The sequence below is a fragment of the Psammomys obesus genome, unplaced genomic scaffold (assembly GCF_907164565.1).
Source record: "Psammomys obesus unplaced genomic scaffold, mPsaObe1.curated_primary_1811, whole genome shotgun sequence".
NCBI classification, from domain to species: Eukaryota; Metazoa; Chordata; class Mammalia; order Rodentia; family Muridae; genus Psammomys; species Psammomys obesus.
In genome coordinates this window covers 24114843-24127557 of record NW_026596069.1, presented here as the reverse complement: position 1 = coordinate 24127557, position 12715 = coordinate 24114843, and the positions used below count along the sequence as shown (strand labels likewise).

The window sequence follows — 12715 nt, the reverse complement described above, 5'->3', positions numbered from 1 at the left end:
AAAAAGAAATTAGTGTGTGTAGCAGGGTCAGCTGTGAAGCCGGGAAAGCATGCCAGCCTTGCAGGCAGGAAGGGGGAGTGTTTGCAGGTCTCAGCAAGGCCTTGGGTCTCCAGGAAACCCTGCCTCTTGGCCTGTGCCCCCCACCCCATCTCTGCCATGTTATTAAACTGGGGAGGAGTGCGGGTGGGGCTCTGCCCTTCTGCTGTCTGTCTGTGCTGGGGTGTGTGTGTGCAGGGACGGCTCTTGTGTGTTTCCACAGAGAAACCACGGTTCTGTGTTCTAATATGGACAGAATTGATACTGGAGGTGGTTTATCTTGTAGAACTGAATTTAGATTCATTCTGGAAAGTTCTACAACTCAACCCAGACACAAAGCATAAAGATAATACTTGATTAAGAAAGAAGATTCATGGCCAGATTAATAATTTGGAGTTTGGGTTATTGGACCTCGTCTGTTTTCGTCTTAACTGAGAAAAGTTCCAGAAAACTTGAAGCGAACATAAAAGAGTGTTGTTGTTTTATATTTTGTTCACTTAGTCTAGATTTCTAACACTTCATGCACTCACACTCGTCAATTAGAAAAAGGGCTGCTTGGTCCACCATCTGGTTATTCTGGGAACATGCTAAGTCCCGCCAGGCTAGGGAAGCTGCAGGCTGATTGCATCATAACTGAATGTTGAATAGTTCAGCGAGAAGCAGTTGTCTCAGCCGTGAGGTCCGTATCCCGGAGTCTTCAGTACTGACCAGGCCACAAAAAAGGGAAAGGAAGCCCACTGGCAGGCGAGCCTAAGGGTCTGGGGGAGCCACTCGCTAACGCTGGAGGAAAAGGCCCCACGTGAGACAGGAAGTGTCTCATCCTCAGGCTAACCTCACGAACTGTAGAAAAACGACGCCCACCTAATTTTCAGTTACAACTTCGTGAGCCACTGGATGGTGCAGCATGCCCCCACAGAAGGCGGGAGGTACGGCTTAGAAGCGGGGCTGGGAGAAGGGCCTGTAATCTCAGCACTCAGGAGGCTGAAGGAGAATTGCCGAAAGTTCTAGGCCAGCCTGGGCTACATAGCAAGGCCTTGTTTCAAAACTCAAACAGAATATTCTTGACAGTGTTCTGTGGGGCTGGGAGGGTGGAATGAACAGCGGCTGGGTGTGGTGTGGGAGCCTCCCAGGAAGGGGCCGGGTTCCTCTCCTTGTACTTGATGTCACTGCCGTCATCCACTGCGGGCAATGAGGTAAAACAGTGCTTCTGTGCACTCTAGGAACCTAAGGCTTTCATCACCCGGATGCCAAACCTGAGAAAAAGAGCCCACTGCACAAGGACAGGAAGAACCCAAATCAGAGCTGGAGACCAAGGACTCCAAGGGCAAGCAAAGGAAAACCAGAAAGAGGCCCCAGGGAGGCCCTGTTCTCTGTGAGGACCCACCGGGTCAGAAAACCTCACCCAGAGGTAAATCTGCCCCAGTCAAGAAACATTCCCGGAATGCAGATGGACTCTGAGCCTGGATTAAGAAGAAAGGTTTAAACTGGGTTTGGTAATCCCAGCACTTAGAAAGGCAGAGGCAGGCAGATCTTCGTGAGTTTGAGGCCAGCCTGGTCTACAAAGTGAGTCCAGGACAGCCAAGGGCTACACAAAAAAACCCTGTCTCAAAAACAAACAAACAAACAAATGAACGAACAACAGAAGAGGAGGGAGAGGGAAGAGGAGGAGAAGGAGGAGTAAATTTGGGTTAGAGTGGGTAGGGGGACAAGCACCAGCTATTTCCTACCTCCATGAGACAAGATGTTCAGAGTACAAACTCCCCCACTCCAATCAAAGCGGCTTGTGTTGCTGTGGCTCTGCTCTTCCTCCTGTGCCCACTCAAAGCCTCTCACGGCATCGGCAGGGAAGAGCAGAAAGGAAGACCAGGTGACTGTGGCTAAATTCAGCTTCTTTGTCTCGGTAACTGCCAGTGTTCCCAGTGCAGCAGGATCTAGTAAGACCAGGGCTGCCGGCGCCGGGATGAAGTCTTTCGAAAGTTTCTGACGGGCTTGGCTTCCTCAAGCCACTTGCGCTCTGTGGGGATCTCAAGGCGGCTCAAGAAGAAATTGACCTTTGTAACTCCAAGGGAAACAGAGAGAACAGGCGTTAGGGAGCTGCTACACGATGATCCGAGGCCTGGCAGCTTCCTCTCTACCCCTACTTCCTGGACCTGCGTGATGAAAGCTCCTTCTAAGAATGTTGGTTGGGACCTTGATTACTTCCTGTTGTCCCACTCTCTTTCACCTGTGCGGCGTGACAGCAAGATCCATTCTGAGGCTCTTGGCTGTGATCACTGTCCTCTCACCCCCTACCTAGCCTGTGACACCCTCCTGAGAGGGAAACAGCCTCAGCTCCCCAGCAAACTTTCAGCAGCTTTGTAGAGAGCTCCTCTGTTCTCCTATCTCTTAGGTGTCCTTTAGGCCCAAGGTTTTTGTTCTGGTAGTCTCCTTGATTCATTTCATACATTAAATCAAACTTCTGATTTACTTTGAACAATTCAAGTAACAATAAAAGCCTTACTTAAAATAAAATTGATCTATTTTTTTCCCCTGCAGCGTGAGTGCTTTCAGTAGGAACCCAGCATTCGTCTCCAGCCTACAGCAAACTTTACAGCAACAGCCAAAGCTTTACAGCTAGAACGGAAGCATTTTATGTATTTATTTACTTATGTATCCCAGAGTGGCCTTGAAACTTTTCCTAGCCAAGGTTTGCCTTGGTCTCTTCATCTTCTTGTTCCCTGCTCCTGAGTGCTGGGGTCATAGTTGTGGCTTATAACCCCCCTTTTCCTCTTTCTAAAGCAGACAAGGTCATCACTTTTCTTTTTTTCTCTGTGTGTAGTTCCGAAGTTTCATTCTCTATCTCTTGAGTGCTGGGGTTACAGATGTGTGCCACCATGCCAGGTGCCTGGTGCTGTGACAGGTCTAATAACCTCCAAAGCCTCCAGGAGACCCCCATAAGGCCCCAGTCTGTTTGGCTAATCTGACTTCATGCTCGGAACATAGACAGTTTCTGGAAATCTAGAAGCTTGCAGGCAGCCACTCAGCTTAAAGGTTAAGACATGTGCTTGAGTGCAATGATTTAGCAAACACGAGGAAAAGTCCTTAGCAGCTCTGGAAAATTCCTAAATGTTTAGCCAGTCCTAAATCCCCCATACCTCCTGAGTCAACTGATCAAATGAAAGGTTCCCTCACTCCTGGAAATCTCCCTAACTGCCTTTAAATTGAGCCTTCGTGCTCATGTCGTGGCCCCATTCTAAGGAACGGTGACCCGGCGTGCTGGTTAATTTCTGCAGAATAAACGCTAGTCTGGGATCTTTCTTCAGTGGTTTTTTTGGATCCTAATAGCTGAAGCATCAGCTTCAGCTGGCCAGGCAAGCATGCCAGCATGGAACTTCAGCCCAGCCCTGACCCAGCCCACAGAAATGTAAAGCCAGGCATGGTGGTGCGTGCACACTTTTAATGTCAACGCCGGGAGATAGGGGCAGGAGGGTCTTTGCGAGTTTGACGTTAACCTGGTCTGTATATCAAGTTCATATCGTGAGATCCAGTCTCAGAAACCAAACCCAAACAAACAAAAGATAGGTTTGGATTCTGCTATTTGGGGTTTCTCCGTGTAGTCCTGGCTGTCTTAGAACTGACTCTGTAGACCAGGCCTCAAACTCAGAGATCTGCCTGCCTCTGCCTCCTGAGTGCTGGAGTTAAAGGCGCACCCCACATGCCCCTCAAACAGCAAAAGAAAACCGGCAGCACTACAAAGGCAGGCAGTATGTGTTTGCTCCGAAGTCAAGCTGCTTGGCACACGGAGGACCAAGTGCTCTCCCGGAGGGCATGGCTTCTGATGCCTAAGGGAATGGGGAACACTATACCTAGGTAGATCTGAGACACCCCAATTCTTCTCTGAATTGACTAAAGGGAGGAGGAGGAGACATTAACTCTTTGGCTAAGTAAGACCAGGGAACTTGACCTGAGTGGCTAAGTAAGACTAGGGAACTTGACCTGAGATCCGGCTGGAATTGTAGTTGATGAAAATCCATAATTATAGATCCTTTAGTGGGCTTTGGGGCTGAAAGTGATACTGCCCAGATGGTCCAGGAGTCTATCATGCCAGCTTGTTAATGCAAAAAAAAAAAAAACAAAAAAACACTACCTTGGTGACAGTATGCTGAGGGAACCAAGTACCAGCAAATGCTAAACTGATCTGGAGAGACAGACTGTTTAGGAATTACACATGGAATATGAGTTCACATCAGACAAGACAGACAGACACACACACACACACACACACACAGTTTGGGATTCACAGCAAGACTGAGGAAAAGGCATCAGAGTCATCTTCTGCACCTCACTTCCTTTGTCCCCAACAATCCTGGTCGGTACCTCTACCACACTGATCTACATATTACAACTGAGGAGCTTCGGTGAGTGTTTGAGGTCGTTCACTTATTTCCTGATACGACAGGGCTCATGTGGCCCAGGCTGGTCTGGAACTCGCTTCAGAGATGACCGTAAGTCCCTAATCCTCCTGCCTCTGCCTCCAGTGCTGTGGCTACAGCTGCACACCAACCACCACAGTGCTGGGAACTGGCTCTTAATTTGATATTTATTCACTCATTCATTCATGGAGACAGGGTTTCTCTGTGTAGCCCTGGATGTCCTGGAACTCGCTCTGTAGACCAGGCTGGACTGGAACTCAGAAATTACCTGCCTATAACTCTTGAGTGCTGGGAAGCATGCACAACCACGCCTGGCCTTCAGATTTATTTTTGTTTTGTTTTGAAGTGCCGGAAGTCAGACTGTGGGGGTTGTCTTGTACCCAGTAGGCAATCCACAGCCAAAGCCCAAGATTTTTAATTTTTATACTATTTTTTTAAATTAGTTAATTTGCCATACTAAAGATTGAGCCCAGGGCTTTGTGTCTGCTAGGCAATGATCTGCCACCAAGCTAAGTCCTAGGTCTAACTAAGCAAGTCCTAAAAAGTTCCTTTTTGGCTCTGCTGGCCTGGCATGGTGGCAGTGAGCATCCGTAATCCCAGCATTTGTGGAGGCAGGAGGACCAGGGGTTTAAGATCATTGTCGAGTGTTTAGAGAGTTTCAGGCTAGCTTGAGCTATCTGAGACAATGTCTCAAAAACCAAAGCATGGTGGTGCACACCTTCAATCCCAGCATTCAGCAGGGTGTAGTGGGGGAAGGGACAGAGCGGTGGGTCGCTGAGTTCCAGTCCAGCTTGGTCTACAGAGCAAGTTCCGGAAAGCCAAGGCTACAAGAGGAACCCTGGAGGGTGGCCACGGGGGAGAAGGTGTTTTATGTGTGTGTGCGTGTGTGCGTGTGCATGCATGTGTGGTCCCGTGAGTATGCATGAGGCTGCTTGCTTGAGAGAGGGTCCCTCTCGGAGCCTGGAGTTGGCTGGTGGGTGAGCTGGTGGAGTCTGTCTTTGATTCTCCAGTGCTAGATCAGGCATACTCAAAGCTGTGTCCAGCTTTTTAGGTGTGCCTGGGAGAGTCCATTTCAGGTCTTCATATCTGCAGAGCAAGGACAGCTACATACTGAACCATCTCCCCAGGCTCCACTATTTCATTTTTAAAATTAAAGGCACACAAAATACCCTCAGGCAAAACTATCCCAGGTGAGGAGGAGTTGGGATAGTACAGTTAGGTGCTTAAGACATTATTACGCTCTTTTGGGAGGGAAGTGGTGAGGCCTGTTTAGCCCCTGAGAAGAACCCTGCCCATCATATGGTCATCTTTGTGTCTCAGAGTCACACAACCAAGGCAAAGTCTAAAGGCGGCTTCAGGCTTCTGGAGACCTGGCCAGCTGCTCCGGGCAGTCTAGCATCAAACTGGGACCATTTAACAGATGTCTGAGCACTGTTTTGTGTTAGAAATCTCTCAGGTGAGCACTGGGCACACCTTTGATCACCTTTGATCGGAGGCAGGAGGGTCTTTGTGAGTTCGAGGCCAGGCTGGTCTATAAAGCAAGTCCAGGACAGCCAAGGCTACACGGTTCTCTACTCTGTCTTGAAGAACCAAAACCAAACAAACAAAAACAAAAACACCAAAAATCTCAGGTGAAAAGATCCTTTCATCTGGGGGAACCATCTTTTCTACCTGAACAGGGCTTCTGCTTCTGCGTCTCAGCTCGGGGTTCAGGTCCAGTCCTCCGAATTTCGCTTTGTTTAGGTCCTTGGCGAGGGAAATAAAATGAGCAGCGAGCTGTGGGGGGAGTGGGGCCTCCCCCGGAGCCGGGTCGAAACTGCTAGAAGATGCAAATTGATAAATAAACATTAAAACAATGAGGTAAGCCTCTCACAAAGGACAAATTGCTAATCTGCGCCCAGCGCCAGGAAGGCCGCCTCCGAGGAACAAAGGCAGCTTTCTTTGCCGGTGTTTTATTTATAAACTGGCAGCGGCCCGTCAGTTAAGTGGATTTAGGCTCACCTGCCTCCAAGGGGGAAGCGGTGGCAGGTGATCCTCTCTTTCTCCAAACGTCTCCTGGAATCGGTCACCTGATCTGACCAGGAAAGGCCTTGGAAGCTGGGCCAGATTTTAGCCACTTTAGAGAACAGCCAAGTTCTTCATCAACAATAGGACCAGTGTTGAGGGGAAGGGGCCAGGAGTGGCGAGCCTTCCCGACTTAGCCTAATGGCAGCCCTTGGCTTCTGTGGTCTAGGATCTGAGGCCTTCTCCTGGGAGTAGGGGTTGCTGGACGCCTCGTGGACAGGGTGTCTGCTGCCCTGGCTCCTCGCTGTGGCATCAGGGTCCCCTGTGGGTGCTTGCTTGTCCTGTCTCCCCAACCCCTCCTTAGGTCTGTCACTCCACTCACGGTGTGAGAGGAAAGGACAGAGTCTGGCAAGAGGCAATGATCACACAGATGGCAGTTGTCAAAAAGTTTAATCACCCCAGCCACCACAGATAAGTCTCAGGCTCCAGTGACCTTCGGCCTCCTTCACTCTCTGACTGGCCACCCGTCACCCCGCTTCCTCCGCAGCTGTTCTGGTGGGGTGAAGGGCAAGGTGGGTCCACAGGCTTGTCGGGACCTCTTCAGCCACACCCTGCTGGGATTTCACAGCCAAGATTTACCAGCTTGGCTCTCTGGAAGGGTAGGAACCCCAAAGCTGGGGACAGAGAGATGGTTTAGCTGGTGAGGGTGTTTGCTGCTGACCTGAAGTCAGTTCTCTGGGACCCAAACGGTTGAAGGGGAGAGTGGGCTTCTGAATGTTGTCCTCTGATCTCGGAGCACATATGCATGTACACACACACACACACACACACACACACACACACACACACACGAAGAAAGCAAAGCCAGCTGGGTGTGGTGGCAAACTCATAGTCCCAGCCTTTGAGAAGGCAGAGGCAGGTGGATTTCTGTGAGTTCCAGAACAGCCAAGGCTATACAGAAAAACCCTGTCCTGAAAAAACGAAACGAAACAAAACAAAACAAAACAAAACAAAAAAGCAAAGCCTTTCCCTGTGCTCTGGCTTGCACCTGAGTCTCGGGACACAAACTCTCAGCCCCTAACTCTCGAGGCAGCTCCACAGCCACCAAGGAGTGCTTGATCTCCTGGTCACAGGTGAGGAGCTGAGCTGGCGTTTAGCTTACTTGGTTTGCTCCTGCCTCCCCTGAGAGGAGCGGTCTCCTTGCCCTGCTGGCTTTTGGCTATCTTCTCTGACATGACAGCAGCCCTGCTTTTCTAGCCCACATGGTCCTGACGCCTCGCTGGGCCTGCACCTCGTTCCGGGTGCAGCCACACTCTAGTCTACACGGCAGTGATGGGCAGGCTGACCTCCTGTCCTGGATCCTCTCTCTCCCTAACTTGTCCAACCCTTCACTCCACAAATTCTTCTCAGGCACTTCTGTTGGTTTCTGGTGGGAAGCCCCTCTCTTCCCTGGCTCCTCGGCATCCTTAGAACCTTCATGGACCTTCCTCAGCAAGGCCTTACCTTGCATCAGTCTCTGGTCCAGATAAACCTCTCTGCTCGTTCTCTCATTTATCTTGCTCTTGTACACTTCTAGAAAGCCTCCTTTTATTTATTTGTTTACTCACTCACTGTATATATACATGTTGTATTTCCTCCATCACTCCCTGCCTTATTTTAGGTATCTTGGGCACGCATGGTCATGCCCAGCGTTTACATGGTATCTGGGGACCGGAACTTGGATCTTTTCATTTTCACTGTAAGCAACGAGTCATCTCCCTAGCTTGTTATTTATTTATTTTGAGACGGGATTTCATGTAGCCCAGGCTGGCTTTGAACTTGCTACATAGCTGAGGATGATTCTGGGCATCTGGTCCTCCTGTCTTCATGTCCTGGGTGCTGGGATTGCAGGCACACACCAGGGTTTCAAACCCAGGGCTTCATGGGTGCTAATGCATGCTAACTGAGCCCCATCCCTAGCCTGAAGGTTTTAATTCACTTATACAGGTATAGACTTCTGGATCATCCTTTTTCCGGTTTCAACCCCAACATAGACCACATCTATGCTATCCAGAAGCCACCTAGTGCCTGGCACACAGTAGGTGTGCAGCCAATAAAAATGGGTGCCCATTTTATGGAGGAGGGGGACGAGGCTTGGCCAGGCCACGCGGTTGGCGTCCTGGTGGAGGTGAGAGCTCTGCCCGCAAGCCCAGGACACTCGCTGCCACAGCTACTGCATTCCTCCGCATTGTTCCCGCTATCAGCCCCTACTCCAGCGCGGGCGAGGTTCCCATTATTCATTGTGTCTGCTCTGCTCCGAGATCTTGCCTGACTTTCAGAGCTAGAGACTTACGTGCCTCAGATGGCTGTTGCTCCTTACCACAGAATTTAAGGTTTAGATAGGCAGCTCAGGTCAGATTAGCGGCCACACGTTTCTATTGTCTCCAGTTGGCTCATCTGCGAGGTATGCCTGCGCAAGACCCTCATCCTGAATTCGAATTCTGCTCTCACCAGGCCATGGTATCCACCCTCTTTTGTCTTCGTTTACACCTGGGGACTCTCCTCAACTTTAACCTTATTAACGACTGCGTGCAGAAATGTGCCTGACTTAGGAATGTGATGCAGATGTTGGTCTTAGGGCTGGGGAGTAACAGGACTTTTCTGAACTCACTTGTGTCTGAACTCACTTGTTGTAGAGGCCAATCTCACTCTTTTAAACTGCTGAACGATCTTAGTTAGAAGCTAATGTGGGGTCCGGGGGAAATGAAAATGAAAGCCAGAGTAGATGTCCCTGCGTATCTATTAGGATGGTCACTAAAAACATCGATGGGAAAGAACATACTGGGAGGCATTCGGAAGAACTGGAACCCTTCAGGTTGCTAGTGGGATTATAAAGTGTGGCAGCCATTACGAGAAAAAGTGGGGCCATTTCTCAAACAGCCGAAAGACAGAAATAGCATTGTTCTAGTAATCTGTGTATATGCTAAGAACAGTTTTAAAAAGAAAGATAGGAAGAAAAAAACAGGCACATTTAAGAGCAGCATTGCTTCCAATAACTAAAAGGTGGAGACCACCCAAAGTCATCCACAGATAAATGGATCCGTGAGGTATAAATGAACGCTAGCAATGGACTATTACTAGGCACTCTAAAGGAATGAAATTTTGGTACATTGACAAAACTCCCTAACATTATGCTAAACAAAAAGGCCACAAAATAACTGCCATTCTGTGAGTCTTCTTACGTGAGATACCTAGAACAGGCAAGTTCTGAGACAGAAAGTAAAACCAAGTTTCCTTGGAGCTTGGGGGGGGGGGGGGAATTATTACTTAATGAAGAATTCTGGAGCTGGCTGATGATGAAGGTCACACACAATGTGAGCGTTACTGATGCCATTGGGTTGTACACTAATAATAAAAAATGGCGAATTTTAGGTCCAACGTATACATTTAAAATGAAAAAAAAAATATTTTATTATTTCTTTTATGTAAATGCGTCTGTGTCTGAGTATATGTTTGTGTACCAAGCACATACAGGCACCTGAAGAGGCCAGAAGAGGGCCTCAGATTCCTCAGAGCTAGAATTCCAGGTGGTTGTAATTGGGTGCTGGGAACTGAACCTGTGTCCTCTGCCCTAACTCCTGAGCAGCCCCATGTTCAGTATAGTTTACCACAATAAAAAAAATGGAAGCCATACATGCATGCACGCATGCACGCACGGTAGGCTCTCATATAGCTGAGGCAAGCCTCAAACTCACTATATAACTTAGGATGACCTTGAATTTCTAGTCTCCCGATTCCCAGGTTTGATGATTTCAAGCCTGTACCACAGCACCTCGATTTGACCTGTCTCTGGGGATGGAAATCTGTGTGTTAAGCTCTGCCAGTGAGCTGCAGCCTTAGCCCCAAGCACAGCCTTTTGCACCTTATTAAACCTCTAATAACAGAAGCCTCTGAGCAGTCCCAGGACAAGTGCTGTTGGGATATAATTGTCTGTAATGCCCTGTGCTGCTGAAAGCAAAATCTCTAAGATTTCACCTACAATTTTCTCATCTCTGGGAGAGTGCTCTTTCGAATATTAACAATTAACACTTTGCCTCGTGGCTTACATTATTTTATGTTTTCCTCTATACTGCATAAGTCACATATTTTGCTGGTTTGACTTTGTGTTTTGAGACAGTCTCATTACAGAGTCCACACTGGACACGCGTTGGGCTCAGTTTGCATTGGGTGCCTGACCCTGAGCCAACCACTGCACACAGGAGAAAGAACAACCGAAGGCCTTGGGTCTCATCAAGGCTCGCAAATTGGTCTGAGGTGGAAAAGCCCAATGCAGACTTCATGCCTGGAGGTGCGCCTGGTCCGTGTCATCAAGATCTGCAGTGTGCATCGGAGGGCAGACCGGAGGGGAAGCCGTTTTCCTTCTGTGGAGCAGAGGTGTGTCACAGCATGGGAAGGGCTGTGCCAGGGCTTCATGCATGGTAGGCCAGCCCTCCACCCATGGCGATGCCCAAGGTTTGATGTTCTGAATGAGAACTGTCCTCATCACTCCAGGATTTGAATGCTTGATCCCAGCTGGTGAGCAGTTTGGAGAGGGTCGGGTGGTGCAGTCTTGCTGGAGGAAGTGTGTCACTCCGGGTGAGCTGAGCTGAGAGAGAGAGAGAGAGAGAGAGAGAGAGAGAGAGAGAGAGCACTCCTGCCACTTCCCCTTCACGCTGCTCCCTCCGGGCCTGTGGTTCAGGATGTGAGCTCTCACCTGCCTTTGCTCCTGCCACCTGCCGCCCCGCTGACCCTTGTCATTATGGGCTCCGGCTCCTGCTGTAAGGAACTGCAAGGCTAAATAAATGCTTTCTTCCTGGTCATGGTGTTCTGTCATAGCAAAGGAAAAAGTTGCCGGGCCCTCATTATTATTCTTGGCTTTTAAGATATTTCTTTATTTGCCTTATGTATATGAGAGTTCTGCCTGAATGTGCGTCTGTGCGCCACATGTGTGTTGGCTGCCTGTGGAAAGGCCAGAACTGAAGTTACAGGTGGTTGTGAGCCCTCAGGTGGGCTGAGGGAGTTGAACCTGGGTCCTCTGGAAGAGCAGCCAGTGCTCTTAACCACTGAGCTGTCATTCTTTCTCCCGTCCCTGCTATTCTTATTAATAACGGAATCCCACACCCTGAGGAAAGGTCTCCTTCGTGCCCTCATCCCTGCTAAGCTCTGAGTGTTGGCACCCTCCCAGAGGTTCCATGTTAGAACCTAATTCTCACCGGGCCTTCAGGAAGGATTAGATCATGAAAACTTTGCACTCACACACATAATATCTTTGATGTGTTCTTGGATCCGGTTTGCAAGTATTTTGTTAAGTATTTTTGCATCAATGTTCATAAGGGAGATTGGCCTGAAATTCTCTTTGTTGAGTCTTTGTGAGGTTTAGGTACCAAGGTGATTGTGGCTTCATAGAATGAGTTTGGTAATGTTCCTTCTGTTTCTATTTTGTGGAATAGTTTGAAGAGAATTGGAGTTAGCTCTTCTTTGAAGGTCTGGTAGAATTCTGCGCTGAAGCCATCTGGTCCTGGGCTTTTTTTGGATGGGAGACTTTTGATGACTGCTTCTATTTCTTTGGGGGATATAGGACTATTTAATTGATTTACCTGGTCCTGATTCAGCTTTGGTGAGTCAAATCGATCAAGGGGAGGCCAAGGTGAACTCCTTGGCCATTTCTGCCTCATGAGAACACAACACAGGGCAGAGGCAGGGAGAGCACCTGTCCCTGGTCTTGGACCTGCTGGGTGCCTGTGTCTTGGATCCTCTGCCCTCCATTCATTTCTTGTGTGTAGGTCCAGTGTGAAGCCAGGCTCGCTGAACGCATACCCATAATCTCAGCAATTGAACCATGAGGCGGGAGAATTGATCAGCTTTGAAGCCTATTCTGGGTTACTTACATACTGAGTTCCACTCTGGCTAGGCCTGCACAGCAAGACCTTATCTTGACTGCACCACAAACAAACAAACAAACAAACAAACAAAATCAGAATCCAAAACTACCAAGTATAAAGTGTTGTTTTTTTAAGTTAAACTTCTAAAATTTCTTTATTTTTGAGACAAGGTTTCAATATTTAGCTCAGTCTGTGCTGGTTCTTGATAAATAATCCAGCCAGGCCTTCACTTGGTGATTTCTGTTCCTCATCTAGGATCATGGATGTGTGCCACCACTCAGGGGTCATTTCTATGGTAAACTAAGGGGCTTCAAAGCCTCTCTTGGGACCAGGGAGCGGGTGTGGTGTGGGAAAGTGTTGCCG

At 48.8% G+C, this 12715-nt stretch overlaps 1 pseudogene; it reads left to right on the top strand.

Moving 5' to 3' along the window:
- Positions 1-1767: 1767 nt before the first annotated feature.
- Positions 1768-2397, top strand: LOC129690171 (DNA-(apurinic or apyrimidinic site) endonuclease-like; annotated as a pseudogene).
- Positions 2398-12715: the final 10318 nt, after the last annotated feature.